Below are 27,604 nucleotides of genomic sequence, written 5' to 3'. Positions count from 1 at the left end.
GTTTAATGTTAAAATAATATCAGGGACTATCACATGACTAAGCTGTCTTTATTTTTTTATCATAATACATTTTGACTGCTGATAAACTCTCAAAAAAAATGGGTGGAAAGGAGTTGTGAAAGCAAAGGGCCTGGAGTAATTTGTTGAGATGATCTTCCCCAAAGTTTTACTTCACTAGTTGAGATATTCAAAAATTGATTTTATTTGGAAATCAGAAATTATCTATCTAGAAATCAAATAGTCTGTGAGAATCATTGATACTATTAATAAAGAAATATTTTTAGGGCACCTGGGTGGCTCAGTTGGTTAAGCAACGTGCTCTTGATTTCAGCTCAGGTCAGGATCTCTCATTTTGTGAGTTCAAACCACATGTTAGGCTTGGCACTAAGTGGTGTGGAGCCTGCTTGGGATTGTCTGTCTCCCTCTCTTTGCCCCTCCCCTGCTGGTGCTCTCTCTCTCAAAATCATACTAACTTTAAAAAAAAGAAAGAACAGTAAAAAAGAAAAAAGATGCATTTCATTTTTTTTTACCATTTTATTTTTATTTTTTAAAGTTTTTATTTTAATTCCAATTAGTTAACATACAGTAGATTCAGGTGTACTTCAAATATAGTGATTCTGAAGCACTTTAGTTGAAATGTTACCCAGTCAGTTTGTTACTGAAGCTGTAATTCTGGGCAGGGAGCTTACAAAGAGAGGAGAATATCATTGCTTGGCTATTATATGAAGCATGTCTGAATTCATTGGGTAGCAAATCTTGTATTTCAATTTTCTATCTGGAAAAGAAAGAAATGTTCGAAGATTCTCATAATAACTCTTTTTCTCTCTACCATAATCTAAATTATTAAAAGTTGACAGGGCACATTTTCCAGGTAATTTCCAGTTTTCAACTTTTGTTACCAGGTTCTGAGAAAATTGGCTAATAATGATAATAATAATGTCTTTAGCAAAGACAGGTTAGAACTAAAACTTGTCTTATTTGATTATTTCTCAGAAATAAGTTTAAAATTCAGGTAAAAAACTTTTAATTATGAAAGCCTCAAAAGTATTTATTCTCAGCATTAAAATGTTTTATCTGCACTGTTTCCCCCAAGTAGCTATAAAATTACTAACATGAGAGAATAACACAGAAAGAGACAAGAAAAATAAAGACCTTATCATTTTTAACAGTTAGATTCTGGATTTTTTTTTTTTTTTTTGCAAGAGAGGAAGATTTAATAGTTAATAGCAACTTAGTTCTTCTTGATTCTCTAGCCAAAACTCTTGTAGTCTTCTTTGCCTTCTCCTTCTCTTATCCCACCCATTTGGTTGAGCCTACCTTCAAAATACATCTGCAATCCCAGGGGCACCTGGGTGGCTCAGTCTGTTAAGGGTCCAACTCTCTCACTGTTCATGGGATCAAGCCCCATGCAGAGCTCTGTGCTGACAGCATGAAACTGCTTGGGATTCTCTTTCTCCCTTTCTCTGCCCCTGCCCCTTCCCAAATAAATAAATATGCATATCCAGAATTCCATAATTTCTCAATTACCTTTTCTGCTAATATCAAGTCAAATCCACATTATCTTTTGTATTAGTTTACCAATAAGTCTTATTGCTTCTTCCTTGAATATATTCAACACAGCAGGAATGATAGACATATACATTTATATTGTTTTGGTAGTATCAGTGTGTGTGTGTGTGTGTGTATTTTGTAGTGTCAGTCAGATCATGACACCATCTGTCTTCTCAAGCCCTCCCATTGCTCTCCTTCGTCACTTATGAGGCCAGGGGTTCTCAAACTGTTGTGAGCATCAGAATTAACTGGAGGGCTGGTTTTAAGGCAGATAACTGAACCCTACCCCCTGGAGGTTCTGATTTTTGTAGGTTTGAAGTGGGACTTAGAAATTTGTATTTCAAACAAATTCCCAGGTGATGAATGTTTTTCCACGCTGATGTTTCTGCTGCTAATCCAGGGGCTACTTTTTGCAATTTGTAAGACCCCTATAAGGTCTTACATGATTGATACTATTACCTCTAATATTACTGCCTACTTGATTGTCCATAGCACGTTAGGCTATAACCGCATCTCCAATCACAAACCTGCCTCAGGGCTTTTGCCATTACTTTTTCCATGCCTGGAATACTTCTCCAGTTACCCACATGGCTAATTTTCACATACCCTTCAGGTCTTTACTCAAATATCTCAAGAAAGCCTTCCCTGGGCACCCCATGTAAATACTCAAATCGCTTCCCACCCCACAATCCTCCTGACATTTCCTATTTCTGCTTTAATTTTTCTCTTTGGCACTTGTTATTTTCTGACATACTAATTTACTTACTTACCTTGTGTATGTTCCACCTCCCTGAGTATTTTTCATTGCTGTTTCCCCAATGCCTAACATATTGCTTGGCATATAGTAGGCACTCAATCTATGTATGTTGATTAAATAACAAATGAGAAAGTCAAGAGAACACATGAGACAAGGAGAATGGGCACATTCCGTTGATATTGTCTTTGTGGAAATATAGGAAATAATATGACTTGCTATTGCTTGCTAAACAACTTGACTTGTTTTCTAGAACTGGTGACGATGTTAGTATTCTACAAAGCTAACATAGCTAAACTAGTTAATCTTGTAAATATAGAGGCTTATTAGGCAGTTTATCAGCTCAGAAAAAGAATGAATATGTATTTGCTGATTATTTAATGTATCCTAGGTACAATGCTAAGTGCTTTATCTGTATGATTTCATCCATTCCACATAACTGCCCCACAAAAAATTATTTATTAATGTTTTATAGATGAAGAAATAATGTAAGCAACTTTCTCAAGACTATACAATCAACCAGTGGCCCTCAAGTACTCAGAAAAAGTTCTGCCTCTCCATAAAGCTTACTATACTGTACTTCAGCCTGAGAATATAAGTGTATTTTTGATAGCACCAACATCACTGGTGGGGGTTATGGAATGGGATAGGTAGGGTTCAGAAATGATATTTCATGTTTATTTTAAAAGGACCTGCCATGTATATATTAGGGAATAGAAGACTCAATAATATCACATGTCTTTAAGTATTTGAAAGGATTTCATGTGGGAGATGAAAAATAAATGTGTTCAGCTGCAGAATGAAAAAATTAATAACAAAAGGTAGCTATTATAGAATAGAAAATAGGGGAGCCTGGGTGGCTCAGTTGGTTGAGCATCCAACTCTTGATTTCAGCTCAGGTCATGATCTCAGGGTCATGAGATTGAGCCCTGCATCTGGTTTCACTCTGGGTGTGAATCGTGCTTAAAATTTCTCTCTCTCTCTCTCTCTCTCTCTCTCTCTCTCTCTCTCTCCCTCCCTCCCTCCCTCCCTCCCTCCCTCCCTCCCTCTTCCTTCCTCACATTCTCTCTAACACACACACACACACACACACACACACACACACACGTGCGCACGCATGCAAAATAGAAAATGATTAGTCTTTTCAAAGACTATTTTGGTCATTGGTCATTTGGTAACAAAACAAGTGGCTATGTTATATACTGAGATTGAGCCACCCTCCCCTGGAAGTGTTGAAACAAAAACTAGATAAGAAAAGTACAAAGACATTTTAGATCCACTTCATTTATCGGAGGAAGGAGGATTAATAATAATAGTTGTAAAATCTTCTCCAGCTCAGATGGTCTTTGAGTCAACTCTTTGGGTTCTGTGAATAAAGTGACTCATCTATTCAACCAACACACTCAATTCAGCGTAAATTAAATTAATGTGTTTTTTTATTGAATTGCTACTGTTCACTTAACCTCCTAATTCACAAAGAAACAAATAAAACAAGACAACAAAAAAAGCCAAAGCCACCAGACAAAAATGCCCTCAAGTTGCTTTCTCCTTTTGCTCACCGTATGCCTACATCTATATTCTTACATATTCTTTTTCCTGTCTTATCTCCATGTAAGGATTGTCCCTCCTTGTATCTCTAAAGCAAATATGCTACTGTTGTTCTAGATCTGACCTCTCCTACCTTCTCTAATGGATCTTTTCTCCAGTCTGCATCTTCATCTTCTCCCTCTTTGTTTAGTTCTTCCCTTTAGCACATACATGTTTGAGTCCTTCCCAATTCAATTACTTCAAAATCACATGTCTTCTCTTGCATTTCTGTAAATATTTCCTTTTTGATTTTTTAAGGTCAAGGTGTTGGAAGAATTCTAGACTCTCTCCATACCTCCTTCACTCCAATTGTACTCACAAATCTGCTGAAATGTGGTTTCCACCCTTATCACTTTTCAAAGGAAGGCTACCTATGACCTGGGGTAATCTTGTTTGATCCTATTTCAAAGCCCCCCAAGATCACCCACACAGTCGGCAATTCACTAGAAAGACTCACAGGGCTAAGAATATACTTGGGCTCACTGAAAACATTTACTACAATGATAGAGTACGGTTCTACAGACAACAGTAAGAGGAAAAGACAAGTATAGTTTGGAAGAATCCATTCTGAGGTTTCTGATGTTTTCACCTTCTCAGGAGAAGTCACAAAGAGCACACAGTCTCCCGTAGTGATAGTTCAGCCACATGTGTGTAGTGTTTATGCCTAGGGAAGCCTATCTGAGACTCAGAGTTTAAGGGTTTTATTGAGGGCTGGTTATGTAGACATTCTCTGCCTAGCAACTACCAAAATTCCAGAATCCTGCTAAGAAAGCTGATGTTCACCATCAACACACTGTATGAGTAGTTTCAACAGAGCAAAACCACCTCATCAGAGGATGATTCAGAAGCCAAGTTCTCAGATGCTAGCAAAGAGCCAACCTTACAAGCAGGGTTTTGTCTGGCCTGCTATGTTACCTCTTTCCTGAACACTTTCCATAACACCAAATATTCTTCATTCCCTGATGAATCCTGTATCACTCTCTGTGTCTCAGCTATGATCTTTGGCTAAACTTACACGTCCACATGCCCGCTAAGCATTACCATTAAAATGTCCCACAAGTACCTCAAATGCAACTTGTGCGTATCTAAATTTTGTATCTTTGTACTTAGCTCTTTCAAATGTTCCCCCAGTACTCCCTGCCTCAGTGAATGACCCCAACATCTGGCCAGTTTGGATAGCAAAAAGGCTGGAAGACATCCTCGATTGTTCCATCTCCCTCATCCAGTACAACTAAGTTGATCTGTCAATCACATGGGTTCTCTGTCTTCTGTTTCCATATAATCTGACCTCTTCCCTTTATGTTCATGCCTCTGCCTTCATTTATGTTCTGTATTCTCCTGTGTCATCATTTGTTACCTAATGTTACCTAATTACCTCTAGCAATCCTCTAAATGTTCTGCCTGACTCCAGAGCAGACCCCTGCAAGTTCATTCTCATTACCAGTCAGACCTCCAGCATGTTATTTAGCCTTTCTGAATCTCGTATTCCATATACGTAAAGTGGGAATACTAATAGTCCTGTTCTCATAAGATTGTTGTGCAGAGTAATTGAGATAGTAAGTGTAAAATGCTTAGCACATAGTAAATGTTAATAAACATGAGCATTAAATGTTAATGTTGTTACCGTGATATTCTAAAATGTATTTAAAGGGACGAAATGATCTTGTTACACCACTGAGTATTACCAGTGGCTTAAAAAGACCTTCAGGATGCAGTCAGAAATTCCTTACCCTGGCACCTTTTCTGTCATAATTTGACACTCGAGTTCTCAGCTGCAGTCCCAGTGAGCCACTTACGAAGCTCCAAGTAGGTCAGACTTCCCCCTTTCTCTCTCTTAAGACTTTCTAAATCCTGGTCCTTTCCTGAAATTCTTACCCTATTCATCTCCTCGCCCTGCCTTTTTTTTTTTTAATCTCAACTCCCTCATCCAAAAAAATCAAACTTCAAACATTAAGTGATTAGGAAGTTTTTCTTCTGTTCTCCCCAGTCTGTGTTATGTGCCTTTTATATGTATTCCCACTGCAAACTATGACTACTTCTGGATATACATATTACACATTATTATAATTACCTGCTCAATTATTTATCTTCACAGTTAAACCTGAGGCTTTTGAAAACAGGAACTGTATTTGATTCATCATTGTGTCTTTCCCTTAGTCCGGGACCTGGTATGAGGAAAATGTTTGATAAGTACTTTCTGAACCAACGAAATCAAGTGAAGGGGATATAACCGTAGGAATAGCTTCAAAGTTTAGCAGCAGATACAGTAGCTCATATTAGAAGAATCTAAAATATAAATGAAATGTGTTTTATACACAATGTAACTTTACTTATCTAAATAGCTGAATTTTGGGTTTAGTCCTTTAGAAAATTCAAATAGGCTAGCTAACTCAAATGAAGAAAACCATTTTCTTGAGCGAGATTTTGCTGAATAGCCTAAAATGGTGAGTTTTTTCTATTTTCTGCCCCAACCACTAAACCCTGTTTGAATACTACCATTCTCATGGGCACAAACCATCTTACCCCTGCCAGAAGCAGTAAAGATAGAATTTGCCTCAATACCTGTCCCAGAACTGGTCTGGTTTTCTCCCAGGCCTTTTAAGGTGACAATAGTAACCCCAAGAATGATTTCGCAGAGGAGGAAGAGTCATCTGGCGAACGAGGGAGTGAATTATCCCTAGACCTGTTATCATTCAAGGGTGGAGAGAAAGATGGGAAGACACAAGAGCACTTCTGAAAGTTTGACCTAGAGTCCAAGAATTTCGGAAATATCTGACTTTGCATTGTCTGACTTTGCATTTTAGCATAAACAGAAAATGAATAGAGATGATCTTTGAATAAACTGGCTTATATGCAACAAACGTTATTTTATAATCCATCAAACAGATCAGGCCACTTAAAAAATGACTCAAAAATCTCTCAAGAGTCATAATTTCAACCCAGCTTGGTCATCCCAATACCTGTGTTCTCTGCTGCACTGCGCTCCAGCGCCCCTAGTGGCCAAATGTAGCAGGTCGTGTGATACACCTTTCAAGATGTGGTCCTCAATCCCCAAGCTGCTAGGAGTGTTGGCTGCATTAGGCTCAGGGCTATCCCTTTCTGTAAATTGTCCTCCAATAAAGGAAGCTGCCTGGCCCTTGGTAGCCCCTGGCTGGGCGTAGCCTTTCTGCACTGAGTGGTCAAGGAGTTTATATACAAAGACCTGGCCCCTTGTTTCAATTTAGGACAACTCCAAATGTTGAGTCTCAGCTCAGAGTGAACTGACTGAAGCTTTTGTAGCACAATTTGGGGAATTTCTTCTGCATAATAATGTTTTCCTCACTTGTAACTCTTGTTCCCTGGAGTGTACTTTCACTTCACTGACCAAAGACAGGTTACTTTCTTTATGTAATACAATATCCCAGAGATCTAAATTCCATGGAGAACACTTAGGGAAATAATAGAATGGAAATTTCTGCAGTATTTACTGGTAGCTATTCCATCTTTATCTAGCAGATCAGATAATAAAGATGAGTAAGTAATTGAACCTAAATGACTTGTACTTTGGAATGTACAATGATGAGAAAACAACTTAATCTTTTGTGAATAAAACATAATAGGTAACAATTCTAAGGAAAGAAGTTTAGTAAAGCTGATTTGTTTAAGTTGCTAATATGTAATACATGGAGTTTTTATTACATTTTTGCTGTATTGTTAAGCTACTCTTTTGATGACAGTTATTAAAAATCACAATCACTATTGAATTTTTATTATTTGTTTTCCCTCCTAGACACCATTAATCATGTTATGTTTTCCTTGGCTTATCTTGTTCTTCCTAATGTATTCATGAAATTTTATATTAATCATAGACAGCAGAGACTTTGAGAACTGAAGGAGTTCTTGAAATCCATTGTCCCCAAACATCTCACTTTGTGAATGAGAAAGAGAGTTTTGGAGAGATTATGAAGCCTGACATGACATGAAGCCTGTCTGCCTTCTTTCCCCCTTCCCATTATGAACCAACTACACTGGCTACTGGAAACTGCCAAGCATCTTCTCTCCTCGTTGCACTCTCTCTATCTGGAATGCTGAGCTCACAGAAGCTGTTACTGGCTACTTAACCAAAAAGCCACTTAGTCATTTGCTATTTCGTGAAACCTGTTTTAATTCTGAGATTGCTTTTATGTATGTGTTGATTTGCTTCCTTACTATCTGTTCTTCACTTCACCTCCCCCCGCCCCATTATATAAGCTCCATGAGAATCCTCCTAACCTAGCCATGTGTCTGACATAAGATAGGGGAACAAATATTTGTGGAACAAATGAATGAATGGATGTAATTGATTAGCCCACCAGCCCCATCCCTGGGTAGAGTAAGAGCTGAACACTAACCCAAATCTCTTAATTCTCAGTTCATTGTTTTGATTTCTACAACATGTTACATAGAATTCACTCTAATTTATGTAACTTTTATGCACAAGTCACTCTGCTAGTCATTGTGGGGAATTCAGACATTAAGATACTGTCTCTGCCATGTCTATTGACATTTATTTTATTCATTGAAATTCTTTTTTTGCTTTTCAGCTCATCTGAATCTGTCCTGTATACTTCACCCTTCAGGTGATTTATCCCTGATTCTTCTTTTATTTCCCTTCATTTCACTTTATTAATGAAAAATACGATTTTATCTTTATACAACATATACTCTCTTGCCTTCATAAAAGTACTCTAAGGTCTTATACTGCAGGTGCTTGATGCTGACTAATTAAGTGTGGAGTGTTGAGTTTACCTACAGATGGCCATATCATTACTGCTCTTATTTTCCTTACTATTGTTTTAGCTAACTTCTTATATGGAAAAGGCTGTACTTAAACTGACCATCTACAATAGGAATAGGCGATTATAACAAAACTTCCATATGTTACAAAACTCAAAAGCTACAAGGCAGAAATTTAATCAATTCTCAGCCCAGGTTCATAAACGACAAACATAAATGTTAAAGTGGCAAAAATATAGAGCACTGTATCTCCTAGTTCATTGTTCTCACTCAACAAATTAAACCTACCAATGTGAAAATGCCAAATGCCCATTGAACCATTTCCAAGTTAATAACATTCTGTATGAATCCATTTGGATTTTTCCCCCAATCTGGCACATTTAATATCATTTCAAACCCCGTTGGTTTGATTATAAATGAAATGCAGTGGCATTTCCAGGGTGCAGACTCCACAAAATGGATCCAATTACCAAATTTGCAAAAAGTGTTTCAGCATGAAATAACTTGACTTTGCCCACCATGATATCACAAATGGATTTAAAATGAGGGAGATGATTTTTGTGTGTGAGAGCGCATGCATCTTTCCTTTGCTTTCAAGTTATTTGTTCTAGGATTTTGCCGCCAGAACTGTGTCAAATGGCCATGGATGTGAAGTATAAAAAGGGGCTAATCATGTCTTATACATATGAAATTCTCAGACTGTAAACAATTTACTTTGATAAGTATTTCCAAGTTATGTTCTGTGTAACACTACTTCTATAAAGTCTTTGTAGATACTTAATGAGATGAGTTTTGATTTTTGGAGTAATAAGGAGATGTTGCACACATTTCTCTCTTGAAAATCTGCTCTGAACTTTAGCATACTAAGGACTTTGGGGATTCCTACAGGTAAGAACCCCTTGCTGAGATAGCTCTTCCTAAGATATTTTTTGACTATTATTATTTTTTCAATCGTCTTTTAGTCTAAGTCCTAGAAACAGAGAATAGAAAAGTGGTTATCAGGAGCTTGGAAGTGGGGGAGATAGGGGGAGGTTGATAGAAGTGTACAAACTTTTACCTATAAGGTGAATAAAGTCTCATCTAATGCATAACATGGTGACTACAGTTGATAATACTGTATATTATAGTTGAAATTTGCTAAGAGAATAGAACTTAAATGTTCTTAACAAAAAGAAAAGGTAAATTTGTGAGTGTTAACTCGATCAGAGGGAGTCCTTTTCACAAGGTATACATATATCAAATCATCACGTATTATACTTTAAATATATTGCAATTTTATTTGCCAATTATAATAAATCTGGGGAAAAATCACTTTTTATTTCTCATGAATCAAATACAATCAAGAAAATAGAAAGCACTGTAAGCATTTCAAATGGAGGTAGTATATCACAAAGAAATTCCTGCACAAGGGGTAGACAAGCTAATAAGTCTCACATGGTACAGTAAGGCAATCCAGAAGTTAGAAATGCCAGAAAGCTACTATGACCTCTAGGTGGGTGGCATCATGGGAGTCAGGACCTGGGGTCACCAGATAAAATCCAGAAGCTGGGTTGACATGCCTGTAGAGCTGGGATCATGAAATGACTGTTTGTCAAATGAAAGCCAGCAAATACAGAAAAGTACCAGTTGTTGCTGGAAATGCTACTCTCCTGAGCTCAAAGTCTAAAAGTATTCTGGCTTTCCATTTCTAACACTTTCCAGTCCTTACCAGATCTTCCATTGGTACATCACAGCCAGAAACCTGTTGGCAGACATGTCTGGGAAATACAGTTCTTTGTGTTGCAGAGTAGATTATAAGAAGGATGAAGGGAATCTAAAAGAAAACAGGTGAGGGACTAGCATGAGGTATTTTGGATTCCAGCTGGAAAATGCTGACTCAGGTTGTTCTAATTATTAGTTGGTAATGTAAACAATTTCCCATTAAGATGTTTAAGAATTATAATTCTATTAAGTAAATTTCACGAGCAAGTAAATTTCATCACCATGAGCAACAATTTTCTAATTTTGAGGCTACATATTTACATTTATGTATATTAGGGTTCTCCAGAGAAACAAAGCTCATTGGATATAACTATCAATCCGTATCTCTAGCTACCTCCTTCTCTATTTTTCTCTTTCTTTCAACTCTCTCTCTCTCTCTCTCTCTCTCTCTCTCTCTCTCTCTCTCTCATATCTCTATCTATCCATCCATCTATTGAGAAAATGAGATTTATTATTCAAGGAACTGGCTCATGCTGTTAGGAGGCTGAGGAATCCCACTACCAGTTGTGGTCTGCAAGCCAGAGATCCAGGAAAGCCTGTGGTGTACTTTCAGCACTGGAGAGCTGGAGAGCTGTTGGTGTAGATTCCAGTCTGAATCTGAAAGGCTGAAAATCAAACGTTCAAAAGGCAGGAGAAGATTGATGTTCCTTCCAACTCAAATAGGCAAAGAATAAATTCAACCTCCTCTGCTTTTTTTTTTTTTTTTTTTTTTCCCTCTGTTCAGGCCCTGAATGAATTAGGTAATTTCCACCCACATTGGAGAGGGCCATTAGCTCTGTTCACTTAACCAATTAAATGCTCATGTCTTTTGGAAACACTCTCACAGACACACCCAGAGAGAATGTTTGACCAGGTATCTGGGCATCCTATGGCTGACACATAAAATTAACCACCATGGTGTCATGTTGGTTTGAAAATATGGGAACGGTTAATGAGTACCCTTGAAGTTAAGATAAAACTTACAGGAATCAACCAAAAAAGAATACTGTGTATTTATGTGCTATTTTGGAAAACTTCCTGGCTAACCAAAATAGGAAGTTTATCTTTTAAGTTGCCAATTCATGGCACTCAATATGGAGAGTAATGCTTGTTTTGCAGTGGTTGTTTACATGTGTGCCTCTCTAAATGCTTGTCCAGCACATGCAGTTCCTCTCTTGGATCCAAATTATAGCCAGATGGACAGTTATGTCTACCTGGTTCAAGTATGTCTGATTTATAATACCTGAAATTGCATGATAATTTAGACTAATGGTAGCAACACAGAGAATTAGATGAGGGAACCTGAACAATATTATTGATAAATTATGTACAGATTTACTTAACAAGCAACTTAGACACTTGGAGCCATTAGCAATATGGAGGCCATCTGTGCGATGTTTTTTGCATTCCAATCTCTTCTCACCAGAGATTTGTAAACGTCTCTCCTCTTTCCTTAGTCCCAGGTATCTTATCCTTCAGTGCCATCTAGCCATTGACGTTTACTGAAAACTTACTATATGCCAGGCTCAATACACTCCCGAGCTTTTATATTTTTAATTCTTTTTAAAAACCCTTGAGGTAAGAATTATTATCCCTTGTTCACAGATAAAATAAGGCTCAAAGCAGTTGTCTCACAGCACAATAATAAAAGATCTTGTATTTGAACGCATCCCCTTTTAGACTATGTTAAGTGTTAAATCACTGTCAGGGCTCTCAAAAATCCTCTCCATACTCCTCATATGTTATTAACTCTTGATTTACTCATTGGAAAAGCAATTTTTAAGCACCCACTCTATGCCAGTCTTGCTTAATGTACAATGACCTCGCAGTTCACGAATTTGAGCCCCGTGTCGGGCTCTGTGCTGACAGCTTGAAGCCTGGATCCTGCTTAAGATTCTGTGTCCCCCTCTCTCTGCCTTCCCCCCTGCTCACACTCTGTCTCTGTTTTCTCTCAAAAATAAATACACATTTTTTTTTAATTTTTAAAAAAATGTTTTACTATTATTTGAGGCAGGGGAGGGGCATTTTTAGGTTAACGGCAAAATTGCAGGGAAGATACAAAGATTTTGTAGATTTCCCACTACTTCTACAGATGCCTATACATGCAGATAGCCTCCCCCATTATCAGCATTCCCCAACATAGTGGTATGTTTGTTAAAATAGATGAATCTACATTGGTATATCATGTAGGTATCATGTATCATGATTGGTATATCATTAATTAAGGTTCATTCTGTTATACGTTCTGTGGGTTTGGACAAACGTATAATGACATGTATCCATCATAATAGTGTCATAGAAAGTACTTTCGCTGCCCCAAAATGTCACCATATGCCACCTATTCTCTCTCCCCCATTATCTCCAACGCTTTGAATTTTGCACGTTACAATATCCAGTGCTGTATTCTTTTTCCTTTTTAGACCATTTCTTTTGTTGCATTAACACGTTATACTTAAATGTATACTTTCGATGACCATATGTTCCCCTCCCAAACCTCGAGCAGCCAACTGAACGCCCGATCGCTCAACAACGGAGCTTAGATTTCCCAATCCTCTGTGAGGTTTTAAGTTTCAAAGCTTCAGGATAAGTCGTCACTAGTCGCATGTTTCTTGTTCAGATATTTTTGACCAGCATGGCTAGATTGGCTATATAATAGTGGCCCATGGTGATCATTCAAGTCTCATAGTCAGTAGTGCTTAAGCTGATGATTTAATCTTTCAAATATCACTGACTTCCACTGTCTGCATTGATTGTGTCCTTCAATGAGATGTATCCATCCTAGGCATTTTCTACATGTCATCTGATTTAATACTTCTAGCAATAATCTGATGTAGATATTATTGAAAAATTTTATTTTCACATTTATGTTTGAGAGACAGAGTGAGGCAGAGCGTGAGCAGGGGAGGGGCAGAGAGAGAAGGAAACACAGAATCTGAAGCAGGCTCCAGGCTTGGAGCTGTTAGCACAGAGTCTGATGCAGGACTCAAACTCATGAACCATGAGATCATGACCTGAGCCAAAATCTGACGCTCAACTGACTGAGCCACCCAGGCTCCTGATGCAGACAGATATTATTATCATTTCCATCTCATAATGATGACAAAAGGGAAGTAAACTCATTGCTAGTATGTAATTAAGTGTCATTTGCTCGGTTTAAAAGCCTTGCCATCAACCTTAAGTCCTTTCTTTCTCTCATATGTCCAATACAATGGCAGATCCCAGTGTTGCTACTTTCAAAATCAATCAAAATCCTAATAGTTCTCATCATCTTCATGCCTACCTCTGTGTTCCAGAATTCTATTACCTCTTTCCTGGATTCTGAAAGTAGTCTCCTAATGAGTATTTTTGCTTCAGCCCACTTCCCTCACCTCTCATCTGAAACTGTACCATTAATTCCCTATCAGTTCCAGCTTTTCACTCTACATTACAAAAATAATCTCTTTAAAAAAATTTCTTTACATGTTTTACTTATTTTTGAGAGAGGGAGAGAGAAAAAGAGACAGAGTGTGAGCAGGCGAGGGGCAGAGAGAGTGGGAGACACAGAATCTGAAGCATGATCCAGGCTCTGATCTGTCAGCACAGAGTCCTATGTGGGGCCTGAACTCACGAACCACAAGATCATGACCTGAGTCAAAGTTGGACATGTAACTGACTGAGCCACCCAGGAGCCCCGACAAAAGTAATCTCTAATAAATATAAGTCAGACCATGCCATTTCTCTATTCAGACTCTGCAACGCTTCAATGACTCTCTCTCTCGCTCAAAGTGAGAGCCGAAGGCCTCACATGATTTGTCTCTATGTCATTGTACGGCTTCCATTTCTTCCTACCACTCTACACTGGCCTCCTAGCAACTCCCTGAATTCACCAAGCTAATCAGAGCTTTTGAACTTGTTCTTTTTGCCTCTTATGAACTTGTCTGCAATGCTATGTAATAATTTGTTGGTCATGATTACTTTGGGCAGTGGGAGTTAGTAGAAGCAGATTTTAGTCTTAATTTATATAATGATAAGTTGAAAAGTAGGATATTTAGTGGTGATAAAAATTTTTTTATGTATTTTACATGTTTACAGTATAGGAAAACTATAAAATAATTATATGTGACACTAGTGGTCACATAAACATATGGAAATTTCTACCAATGCGTAAGAGCCATCCCCCCCGCAAAATTGAAAATACATGAACATCACAAAGATGGTGTGTGTCTTATTAAATCACTTAATGAACTATGCATGTAATGTATGATTGAAATGCACATGACAGTGGTTGTTAACTTTGACTACATAGAATCACCTAGGAAGAGTTTAAAAATCCCAGTACCTAGACTCTACCCCAGATAAATTATATATGCATCTGTGAGAGTGAGCCTGAAGTACCAGTTTTCACTGATGGTTGAATCCTATACTCAACCAAGGTTAAAAGCCACTGATATGAGAGGAAAAAGCTAGAGATGTGATGAGCGAGGATGGAAAGGAGAAACATAACTAGAGCATAAATGATGATTCGGATTTAACGTTGACAAGATAAAAAAAAAAAAAAAAACAGGAGGGAAAGAGATTATAAGGCAAAAAACAAAAGATTTGTTTTGGGCCTCCTGGGATGACCCATTTGATTACAGGGCATAGCTTGTGTAAGGGAGACCTGGAGATCTAGTGACTATAAAACACTTTGAATGCCAAAATAAGGAGCCCCCAAACCAACCTATGGATAACTAAGGAGTAATTTAATTACACTGACTTCTAGGGGGTAGTGTAGGATGATGTAAGAGGAGAAAATGCATGCATCCTAGAGATGAAATAGGAATTGACTGCAATTTTCCTAATAGGGGAGAGCAAAGGTTTGAATGAGAGCGGAGAGAATCAAAATAACTGATTGTGCAGTAACTACCTAAGATGAAAATATCAAATCTCCACTTTACTCCCAGCTAGGTAGATACTGTTTAAGAACAACTTGCAGATAAATAGCTCATTTGCAAGGTAAGGTCTCTGCATCTCAGTCTTAAAAGCTACATGGGCCCACTTAGAGTCGACATCATAGCATGTCACCTAGGGAAATGAAGATTTTGCAATTAAACAGTGGGTAGTCCAACCAGTTAATTCAGGACAAGAACTCCACAGAGGAAGTACCACAGAGAAGGTACACTTGCTTGCTAAGTACTTCTAATTTGTTCTTGGAAAACTTCATCAAAACAGCCCTCAGCTTTTAATGTAAGGATTTTCTCGCCTTGAAATTAGAATGGATATATATCTATTAAGAGTGATGTATTGATTGTGAAAGCAGAGGAGGAAGTAACATATAAAGTACAGGGAATCTTGGAGGTACATGAAAATGCTCATGAGAATTTATTTAAAAAAATCTTTATTACCTGTCAGACTGAGTACTGATGTCCTGTTACTATATATATATATATATATATATATATATATATATATATATATATTAAATTTCAGAAGATATTGGTGGTTTGTTGTTATTGAAGTCTTGAGACTCTCCCAGATTAGATAGAGAAGCGAATATATATAATGTTTGTAATGTATTGCAGAGCATGGAATGAGAAAGTAAATTACAGTCAGTGGCTGTATAGTTACTTTACATACATTTCCGTAGAGTGCTCCAAAAAACAAAACTGTAAAGAAGCCGGATTATTCCCACTTTACAGATGAAGAAATGAAGTTTAAGAAAAGCGATATTATATGGTCAAGTGCACAAGAAGTGCCCCAACTGCATTTAAACTCAAGGGTATCAAAGACTAGATCTCCGTTGGACTGACTTCTCACTATTTATTTTTATTTTTTTTTAATGTTTATTTATTTTTGACAGAGAGAGAGAGAGAGAGAGACAGAGCGAGCATGAGCAGGGGAGGGGAAGAGAGAGAGGGAGACACAGAATCGAAAGCAGACTCCAGGCTCTGAGCTGTCAGCACAGAGCCTGATGCGGGGCGCGAACTCACAGACCGTGAGATCATGACCTGAGCCTAAGTCAGACGCTCAACCGACTGAGCCACCCAGGTGCCCCGACTTCTCACTGTTAATATTTAAATATTAAAAGCATCCTCCTTTGAATCTCAGAGGCAAAATAGAAGAAACTGCAATTCTTTTACGTATCAATTAGATCTTGATATGACCCAATGTGGAACTTTCATGTTGTCATCGCAAATGGGTCTTTTAGGTTTTAAGTGATATATAATACATAAAAAGAAACAAGGGTTATCAGAAGTGATATCAGATATCAGAAGTGAGGCGGTGATCCATTCCTATCCCTCCTGTTTCTTCATAATAACTACATAATGCAGTTTATTAGATTATATCTCCATAACATACCATGGAAGAAATAAGTGGAATAATATCTCGGTAATTTATAGGGATGGTAGTAGAATAGGATGTTTTTCCCTTAATGGATAAATTGGAACCATGCAACCTTGTTCTTAACAGAGGCTTGGAAACAATGTTTCAGATGGCTTGAATAAGCTTCATGTTTCAGTGTATTACTCTTCACTAAATACAAATAATAATTGTTTTATTACTCTAAAGAAATCTAAACCAACACGGTGACATGGCTAACTCCATTATTAAAATATCGCTATAAGAAGTACACCAGATTTAGGAAACACATAGACGTAAATGTCGATACATTTACACAAATATATTTACATATATATGCCAATAAACTGGTATTTTGAAAGTAAAATTATTAAAAGAAGATGGTATTCCTTTTCACTCTTGTGATGAAAGCACATAGGAACAGAAGGATGAGAAGTAGGGTTTCGGGTGCTGTTCTGAGATATACTTGCTGTCTGACCTTGAGCAATAATTGACTTTGCCATGCCTCAGTTTACTAATCTGAACAAACAGGGGTTTAGACTTTATACTCCTTACCTTTCTACCTAGGCCTATAAATCTGTGCAATTTTCCCTGGTAGTATGAACATTGTCCCTTTTCCCAAGCTCTTACCAGCATTAGGAATAAGCTGGTGTTCCAGCTGGCTGCCACAGAGGCTTGGGCAGTAAATGGAAAGAATCATAAAAGAGGATTAATTTTCAAGTCTGGATTTTCATCCTGGCATTCACTCTAGACATACTTATATGAATAGAATGAAACTACAGAGTTCAAATATGGCCTAAGATGTTTGGATCACAGCCACTGACTATGTTTACAAGTACAGTTACTTAGGCCTTTAAAAATGTCATCTTATTAAAGAAAAAACTATCATAAGTAGATTTTATAGTTAATTTAATTAGTTTTAATGGTAAAACATCTGATAAAATTGCCGAATGATGGTATAAACAGGAGTAAACTTATCTGTTCCCGTATATATTTCGCCTTAGTATAAAGCCATGGAGATTTCTCAGCCAAATGCATAATTACTTACAATGGGCAGTCCCCCAATTTTTGTTATTTTATGTTTTAGCAGACCAATCTTTGGACTGTGGTTAATGAAGACCTCCATTACTACCACTTTTATTCATTTATTCATGGCATCGACTCTTATATGAACAGATAAATTGAGCAGGTTACACATTTACGATTTTCCTATCATTATGGTGCCGTGAAAAGCTATTCCCCAAATGCTTTGCCCTGATATTACAATCCATATGTTAATTAGATCATATAATTAATATATTTTAAACATATAGTGGGCAAACACAGGAAAGGTGCAAGACTCTGTAATCACATCTAGGTGCTTAAGTTGGAGGCAATTTTTTGAAATAAGATACTTTTTTTTCTTTAAGTATATTATGCTAGCAGAAATTCAAAAGCTTAAAAATACAATCTGTTCATAAGATTGCAGGGAGATTGTCATTCTCAAACATTGCTGGTGTGAGTTCCAGATGTTTCAATATTAATGGGGAGAAATTTAGAAATATCTAACAAAATTACCTATGCATTTACTTTTCAACTCAGCAAATCATACTTCAAGTGTCTACCTTGAAGATACTCTTCCCAAAACAAAAGTCTGTATGTATAAAGTTTTCATCGTGGCATTTGTTATAGCAAAATATTGGAAACAACCCAAATGTCTATCAGTAGGAGGATGAATCATCTACACAATGTGTAGATGGAATATCAACACAAATGGTTTCTATGTAACTGAAAAAAATTAAGAACTAGTCACAAATTACTTATAGCTAGTAAGTGAAAAAAGATGTTACAGGACTCTTTGTATAGTATGCTGCCCTTAATGTAAGAAAGGATCTGTCTGGATTTTTCTCTTACATTGCCTCCCTATTTCTCTGTGTCCTTTTTGCTCATTTTTGCAAAGTGGAATTCCAGGATGGGTTACAAGAAAAAAGGTCAATCAGAAATGAATAAAGAAATCACCTCTAGGGATGGTCCAAATGGAAGGAGGGAATTGGGATGGAAGCAATAATTTACTATACAATCTATTGTTTAAATAAAGATATAAAGCTGTAGAAAAAAAAACCCAAACTGAAAAAAAAAATCAGAAACTGATAAGCTTATTCACATGACAAATTGATATTATATGCATATAGAGAAAAATATTCAAGTCACTTAGGTAATAATCTGACTACATATACAAAGTAGAATATATTTTAAGGTTAAAAAGGGAATCAAAGAAATGTTGAACTTCTAACTACGTTTATTTTTCATAGAATTTAGTATTGTAACTTAAAAACCATGTTGTATTTATTGTAAGTTGAATAAAATAAGTAAATGTGTTAGTACTGTAAGAACTGAAAAATTTCAGTTTAAAAGGAAAAAAACAATCATATTGAAGTAACATAAGAGGGAAGTATTTTAACATATAAACTTCCTTTCAAATTTTTATTCTGAAAAGGATAAAATCCTAGTTTGTTAATTCAAGTGAAAGCTAGGTAGATTTTCATTGTACTATTCTTTTCACTTTTCTGTGTATTTAAAAAAAAAAGTGTTTGGAAGAAGTAAAAAGCAGGAAATGTCTAAAGATAACATTCATAACATTCTTGATTTGGACATGTCCTGGCCAGGCCACAGATTGGCATAAACCTAGTATCTTAGGTAAATAATTTTTTTAATAAGTTTTTAAAATAATGAACTGTTCTACAAGAATAATGTGTCTTTTATGAAAGAAAAATGGTAGATATGTATTTTATAAACTTACACAACAGGGTGCTCAGAAATTGTATGCATTTATACCAAGAGAGAATGTTAAAATAAGCCAAACATTTTTAAGATCTATCCAGGTAAATCCATATAATTTGAATAACGTGTTTTTCCTTGCTCTTTCCAATGATTTGGAATGTATAAATTTTCCTAAACAATGTCAGTGCCATATTTCATTTGATACGTTTAATTTGCAGGAATCATATATACCTCAAGCTAATGCATATTGGCACAGATATCCAGTTGAAAATAATATTCTGTGTTTTGTAAATTGACGTATATTGAATGCTCCTATATTAAATATAGTAACAGTAAATACAACTTTTTTTGGAGTAAGATCTAAATAAATAATATCCACTAGATATCAGAAAGTTAAAATATTATTTTATTTTTGTGTTAACAATTTTATTTTGGTAAAGTTGATTTATTTATTTTGGGAGAGGAAGAGAGAGTGAAGGAGAGACAGAGAGGGAGGGGGACAGAGAATCCCAAGGCGGCTCCATGCTGTCAGCGAGGAACCCGAAGGGGGCCTGGAACTCAAGAGCTGTGAGATCATGACCTGAGTCCAGATGGAGACTTGTACACTCGACTGACTGAACCACCCAGGCACGCACCCCTAGGTTATTATATTCTGATTCACAATATCAATCTGAATCGAACTATTTATTTAACTGGTGGTGGAGGCCATCATTGAAGATTTAGTGTTACATCACTGGAACACCTCTTGTAAATCTGGCAATGTAATACTTTGCTTCTGTTTTTTTTGTTTTGTTTTGTTTTGTTTTTTTTGTCTGTTGGGAGACAATTCTCCACAGGCCTCTCACTTTTCTGCATGTCTTGCAAGCAAGTAATTAACTGCCCTTTGTTACCAAACTATCTTTTCATGGATTTGGGGGTAGCTAACAGCCTTTGATAGATAGAAATACCGTCTCTCTCCCAAGCAAAAGCAAGCATGTTTACTATGCAGTAGAATAAAGAGAATATCTTCCAGAGCAATGGGCAGAGGCTTACTGCCCATTCAAAGACACCTGAGTTCCCTAAACTCAGAGTTCCTCTGCGGTGCTAAAGCCACTACATGGGCAGGCATTCACATGGCCTCATTCACGCTGCCCCTGTGGGACTTAGCAAAAGGAGATTACCCAAGTGTACTGTTCTTGCTTGTTGCTTCACCATGGATAATCAAGTCCTTTTTTGTTGTTGTTGTTATTTTTCCTGACCCAAGTATCTTGTGTCGGTCAGTTTTCAATATCCGTGAAACTGGCAGCATCATTGAAACTTGCTAACTTGCAAATACAGCAGAATCTCAGATCCTTTCTGGTTCCTGAAATGTCCCGAAGTCTAAATGAAAAGTATCAGTATAATAAAATATATAGAGGCATTGGTAATTTCTTGAACTGTTTATCTTTATAAATATGTTTATATATAATATATAAATTACATATATTTATTATATAAATATATATTATTACATATATATTACATATATTACATACATACATACATACATAGATTACATACATACAAAAAATATCCCTAAGCCAAAACTTTTGAACATTTTGATTAAAACTGCTAAGAATTTTAGGGGTACTTGGGTGGCTCATTCAGTTAAGTGTCTAACTGTTGATTTTGACTGAGGTCAGGATCTCATGGTTCGTGGGATCGAGTCCCATATCGGGCTCCTTGCCGATAGCATGGAGCCTACTTGGGATTCTCTCTCTCTCCCTCTCTCTCTGCCCCTCCACCACTCATACCCTCTCAAAAAAATAAACTCCTAAGAATTTTACATTGAAAAAAATTGAGATGTAATTACATTTCTAAATGCTGTAATGGCCTCGACAGTCACCATAGAAAGCTCTAGAAGAAATAATGTTTAATATAATTAAATCAGTTTAAATATTCTTTTACTGTAAAGTAAGTTATGTTTACTAAGTTAGCAATAGTGTTGATTAAAAAAATTTATATTTTGTAATACATTCTACAAGTGATTTTGTGAGCATCATTTATTCATGAAATCATTTAAAGAAATGTCAATACTTTAAATCTCTTCCAGAAAGACTAAACAGTTTGTGAGAGTGCAGGGATTCATGTTGTTAAGCCTAAAGAAAAAGAACTTGGTTTTAAGAAAAAAAATTAGAAATCTTCAGGAGCACCTGGGTGGCTCAGCAGGTTAAGCATCCAACTCTTAATTTCGGCTCAGGACATGATCTCACAGTTCATGAGATCGAACCCTATGTTGGGCTCTGTACTAACAGTACAGAGGCTTCTTGGGATTCTCTCTCTCTCCTTCTCTCTCGGCCCCCTCCCACTTATGCTGTATTTCTCAAAATAAACGTTAAAAAGAAACCCTCAGATTACTTATAACGTTTCATAAAATAAAATTAATAGTGTTATAATCTGGGCTGATATAAATGTACCCACAATATAGATCCATTCTAATATTGCAGCAGGTACCAACATTATGTTAGTTTTTGAAAGATCAGGCTAGGAAATTTATTCCAAAATGATTCCAAACTAGATAATGGAGAGCGACCAGCATTGCGTCATCCATCCACTTCTTTTATCTTGTACAGTAAAAATCCTATTGTAAGTAGATACTACCAGGACTGAGAGGTGTTTTCTTAGGCATTTAGTATAAATTAATTACTTTTTTTAGATTTATAGTAAAATCCTCTGCACTCATGTATGTCTGTATCCATAGCCTCATCCTGCTTATATATTTTCCTATACAGCATTGGATGAATTTCCAAAATGTAGTCCCATTTCCTGCCACAGCCCTAGTTTAGGCTTTCACCCTCCTTTGTCTGGCTTTCCACTATCAATCTCTATGCCATTTTAAGAATCTTCTATGCCTTTTGGACAATTATGAAAAATTGTGAAAAAAAACACTGATTTTTTAGATAAATCATAGTACTAATGGCACTTTTCTTCTTTAAAGAGTTATTTCAAATATTGTAGCTTGAGTGAGGTGGTCTTTCTTTCCAGTTTCTCCCTGGCCATTGAAAACTTTCTTAATGTATCCTCTTAAGTGCCATATGTTCTGTGTGCATTTCCCCTTCCTGTGTACAGAAGCATTTGCTCTGTCAGCAATGTCCCCCTTGGATTTGAGTCATAGTCTCTTCCATGCTTCACACTGTGAATCTCCACAAGCATTTTCAAGTTGGTCTTGGGACCATCAGAGAGTGGAACCTGGATACCAACATTTTGGTAATGGTGGGTTCATCTAGAAATGCAGTGAGGCTGTTGTTGGGGTCAAGGGCATTTTCTCTGATATTTTTTCAAAACAGTGTAAAGGCATATTTTTTCAGTATCAGTGAAAGTAACAATTTTTAATATCCAAAGCAACTCATGTAGATCTTCTAAAGCAGGGCCTTAATCCTATCTATACAGGTCTCCTGGTAGCTAAGTAGGAGGACGACATTGAACATGAGGACACTAAAGGAGATACACACCAAGAGCAAATTTGATGAAACTACTCTAAGATCAAATCCCTGCTGCTCAACCATCCCCCAAAACTTTCCCAAATTCTTTGGCAAATATCTAGAGTGTTCTCTGAAGAGAACTCTCATTTCCAAGTATGTTGCCAATTTAGAAAGAATCAACACTTAGAATGTTTGTACTGTGTTCCAAGCAGTATTCTTAACTTACATGAACTTATTTCATTTTCACAACGTATCTATGAGACAATATTAGTTACTACCTAACTGGTAAAGAAGCTGAACCATAGAGGAAGCTGTCCAAGTTCACAAAAGAAGTGGCAGAGAAGAGATGTGAACCCAGACAGTCAGATCTAGAGTCAACATCTTAATCTTCAAACTATTCTACTAACAGGTAGAATAAACATTGCTATAAACACTGTCAGGGCCAGGGGCAAGAGTCTTGTGAAACTTGAGCACAATGAAATGGAAAATAATGCAAAGATAACTTAGCATCACTTCTGTAGAATATTCCTTTGCATATGTGAACCTTAATTAATATAAGCAATTCTGTATCAGTGGACACACAGTTTGGGCACTTGCACAGATAATCTATCAGATAAATTGCTGGATGAATGGGTATGAACATTTAAGACTTCAGTATACATTGATAAATTACCTTCCCTTAAAAAATGAACCAATTTACACATTATAAACAATAAAGCCAGAGTCCGTCTTCCCACACATTGTCAAGAATAGGCATCATTAACCTTCATTCTTTGTCAACATGATATGTGAATAATTATTTCTAATTGTTTTTATATTTTAAAAACTATGAGGTTTATTAATTATCTATCATTGTGTAACAAATTGTCCCCAAACTTAGTAGCTTAGAACAACAAGTATTTATCATCCCATCATTTCTGTAGAAACAGGTAGAAGAAAACAGGTGCAGCTTAGCTGGGAGGCTCTGGCTCAGGGTCTTAGGCAGGCTGTCATTGTCATCTCAAGGCTCAAATCGGGGACAGTCCCCTTCCAAGCTCACTCACATGGTTGCTGGCAAGTCTTGTTTCTCTGTTACATGGGCTTCTCCACAGCTGCCCAATTGTCCACACGATAGGGCAGCATGTGATGGGACAGGATGAAAGCCAGAGAGAAAGAGAAAGCCAGTCTTTTTGTAACCTAATTACAGAAGCCACACCCGTCATTTCTGCCAATCTCTGCTTGTTAGAAACTAGTCACTGGGTCCAGCCCACACTTACAGGGAGGATAGTACACAAGAATGAGTAAGGATCTTTCAGAGCTGCCTCAGGAGCTGTGTATTCTATGAGGGTGGAGAGCAACTTTTTCCTGCGTATTTGACTCAATATATATTATGTGTTCCATAAAAAGCCTTTAAAACATTTGTATCTTCAACTTTCTCTTTTATGCTGTGAAAATTTATTGCCTTACCCATTCTTAGAATGCTTTCTAAAAATTAAAACCTAGCAAGATTTCTTACATTATTTTGATGGATTATTTTCATGTTGGAATACTTTACCCATTTGAATAATTTGGATGGTATAAAGAACGAAGTAGGGATTTTATTTATTTCATCAAATATGCAGGTGTCAGAAAATATTGATTAAATAATTCAACTTCCCTTGCCTTGGTTTTAGAGGCACAATGGCAGCATTTTATCCCATTCTGCTAAAAATAAAAAAGTTGCCCCTCAAATTCTTGTGTTTACTTGTTATAATGAAATAGTTATAACAGATAAGAACAAAGCTTGCTTTGTACAGATTGTCTAACTCTACATGTTACCAAATCATTATTTTAAACATTAAAGGACAATTTTATTGTTGATGTCTTCATGTATCCTATGGCTTAAACTCTTAAAGAATTAGTTACCTGATGCATATGGTTATAAGCTTTATACCCACTAAGTGAAACAGTGTTTTCAAACCAGCAATCACTCAATTTTGGCTCTGTGAAGAAACATTCTATAGTCAAAATGAGAAATGAAGGTTTTCTTAAGAAAAACAAAATTATGTATATGTCTAGATTCCTACCCCTACTCACCTGAGATGTAGGACTATTGAGGAGGTGATCTCTCAGTTTCTTGACTGCTATCAATTGCCAATTACATACTTGCTAAATGCAAAATTAATCTTTCAGTTTCTCAAAACCCTTATCTATACAGCAACTTCTCTTTTAGCTGAAAACCGTTTAATAGAATGGTTTCATTTTGTCAGTAAGAACATGATGGGGTTAATGATGGCTAATAATAATAGGTTTCGTAATTTCTTGGCAAGTCCTGGGTATATCGCCCCTCTCTGAGATGGGAAGGTACTCATTACCTATTGTGTTGTCCTTAGTTTCTTCTAAAAATTTAAGACTTAAAGAGTTCTGTTTGCTACTCCATTAAATTAGTTGACCTGTATGATTCTTATTGTTATTATACTTGTTATACTTGCTTTCTGATTGTGAATACTTAGGTCAGTTCAACTGTTTGCCACCCCTTTGACATCAAAGTACGTTTTGTAATTTCTGTATGCTCTACAGGACTTAACACAGTGTCTTGCACAAGATAGTGAATTTTTTAAGTTCATTTATTTATTTTGAGAGAGAGAGAGAGACAGAGAGAGAGAGACAGAGAGAGAGAGAGCACGCATGTAAGCGGGGGGGGGGGGGGGACAGAGAGAGAGAGAGAGAATCCCAAGCAGCTGCGGCCTGACACAGGGCTCGATCTCACAAACCCTGAGTTCATGACCTGAGCCAAGATAAAGAGTCAGAAGGTTAACCGACTGATCCGCTCAGGTGCCCCTGAAAAATATTTTTTGAATTATGTATATCATAATGTATTAGTTGCTGCATATTGTTTGGGACCAGTAAAAAATTTTTTTTCATCCTAAGCATACATGATGTTTAATCTATTATTATTTTTTTTTGCTTAATTCATTTTAATTCCATTTTATCTACAGACACGTTGTTAGAATAAATGGGAATTTAAACTTTAATTGGAATGAGACAGTAATCAGGGCACCTGGTGGCTCAGTCAGTTAAGCATCTGACTTTGGCTCAGGTCATGATCTCACGGTTCACGTGTTTGAGCCCCATGTCAGGCTCTGCTGACAGTTCAGATCCTGAAGCCTGCTTTGGATTCTGTGTCTCTCTCTGTCTCTGCCCCTTCCCCATTCATTCTCTCTGTCTCAAAAATAAAAGACATTAAAAAAAAAAAAAGAGAGACAGTAATATCTCTGTACTGAAAACCTCAATGCTTTGCTGGTTGTAGATATTCCTTGACTAGTATGATTATGCCAGGTGGCTAGAGGCTATACTATAATAAGTTCGCCACACATGAGTTCCTTGACTATGAAACTGTCATCTCTCTTCATACATTTCCTCTCCAACAAAGTAAGGTTATGATACCCATTAAACTAATGTTTAAAGAATGGCTTCATTGGTAGCGATATTGATCAAGCGCTTGAAATTTATTAGGGATGCAAATAAACTCAAGGTCATAAAGTTCCAGTAAAATGTAATGTTAACTTCCAAAATTGTGTCCTTCTCTCAAATTTTGTGACCACATCCAGAGCGTAGCAGTATAATCTTTGATCATGTGGGCACTTGGAGAAATTAGGCATACAATGTTCACTCACCGTAAAAATTTAGACAATGAAGCTAAATAAAAGGATAATTTAAGTAAACTATAATTTGGCCAGTTATAGACAGATAAGTTTCATGTTTCCGTCTAGATGTCTTTATTTGCATATAATATGAATATATCATATACACATGCACTTTTCACTTAATGTGTCATGAACATTATTTTCTGTCAACCATGTATCATGATCACCAATTTATATAACTAAGTATACCTCTTAGAAATAGAATTCAGTGACTTCATAAAAATGAATTATAGCATCTTTATCAATCCCTGATTTTTGACAATTTAGACTCTTTCCAAATATTTGCTATTATAAAAAATCTTGCATTGAAGATTCATGTGCCAAGGTCTACACACACACACACACACACACACACACACACACAATTATAATATTCCTGATGCATAATATTACTGTATTTCTTTTAACTACTATTTGTTTGTATTCTGATGTATCCCCTTTTCCTGAATGCACAATTTCATTTTCACTTCACATTACCACTAGAGTGATCTTTTTACAATGCCATTTACATACTGTCACCTCAGTTTCATAATTTTCAATGGCTTCCCGTTGTCAACTTGCATGTTTAGAAGATCAAAGCACAATTCTAGCCTTTGCACCCTGCCTGCTCCCAATTAGGGTCTGTTGATTTTTACCTGCAGGATTAGCTGTTCTCCAAATTCCCAGAACAAATCCTGGTGATTTTATGCTGGAAAGCATGTATTCCTCAATAAATGCTATTAAAATTCAGAACCTTCTTCCAATAACAAAAGTAAAAAGATGTAGATAGGTTTAGTATGAAACAGAAGTTTGAATCTCACATAGCCATAAATTCAAACTCTTTTCAAATAGACATGATTTGGCTGATGTGAGCATTTCACGAAATAAGGGACAGCAAACAGTTTTGATAACGAAAGTGGTACCCAGAGGAAGGATTTAATATTATCTTTTAGATCTAAAGGCAGAAACTAAGGTGCAGAAGAATAGACTCACTTTTCATACTGCTTAGCTATGCAGTCTCTTTCTATGGAAAGCAGCAAATATTGATTATAGGT

General features: G+C 36.5%; 1 long non-coding RNA gene across 2 annotated transcripts; it reads right to left on the bottom strand.

Moving 5' to 3' along the window:
* Positions 1-639: 639 nt before the first annotated feature.
* Positions 640-7,238, bottom strand: LOC131494937 (uncharacterized). Of its 2 annotated transcripts, none has more exons than XR_009253661.1 (3): positions 6,853-7,238; positions 5,964-6,057; positions 640-775 (listed from the first exon to the last, which is right to left on the bottom strand). It is a non-coding gene; the product is annotated as an uncharacterized LOC131494937 (long non-coding RNA). The 2 variants fall into 2 exon arrangements; XR_009253662.1 differs by lacking the exon at positions 640-775 and adding an exon at positions 3,603-3,671.
* Positions 7,239-27,604: the final 20,366 nt, after the last annotated feature.

The sequence above is a fragment of the Neofelis nebulosa genome, chromosome 14 (assembly GCF_028018385.1).
Source record: "Neofelis nebulosa isolate mNeoNeb1 chromosome 14, mNeoNeb1.pri, whole genome shotgun sequence".
NCBI classification, from domain to species: Eukaryota; Metazoa; Chordata; class Mammalia; order Carnivora; family Felidae; genus Neofelis; species Neofelis nebulosa.
This window is presented reverse-complemented; position numbering and strand designations above follow the sequence as displayed.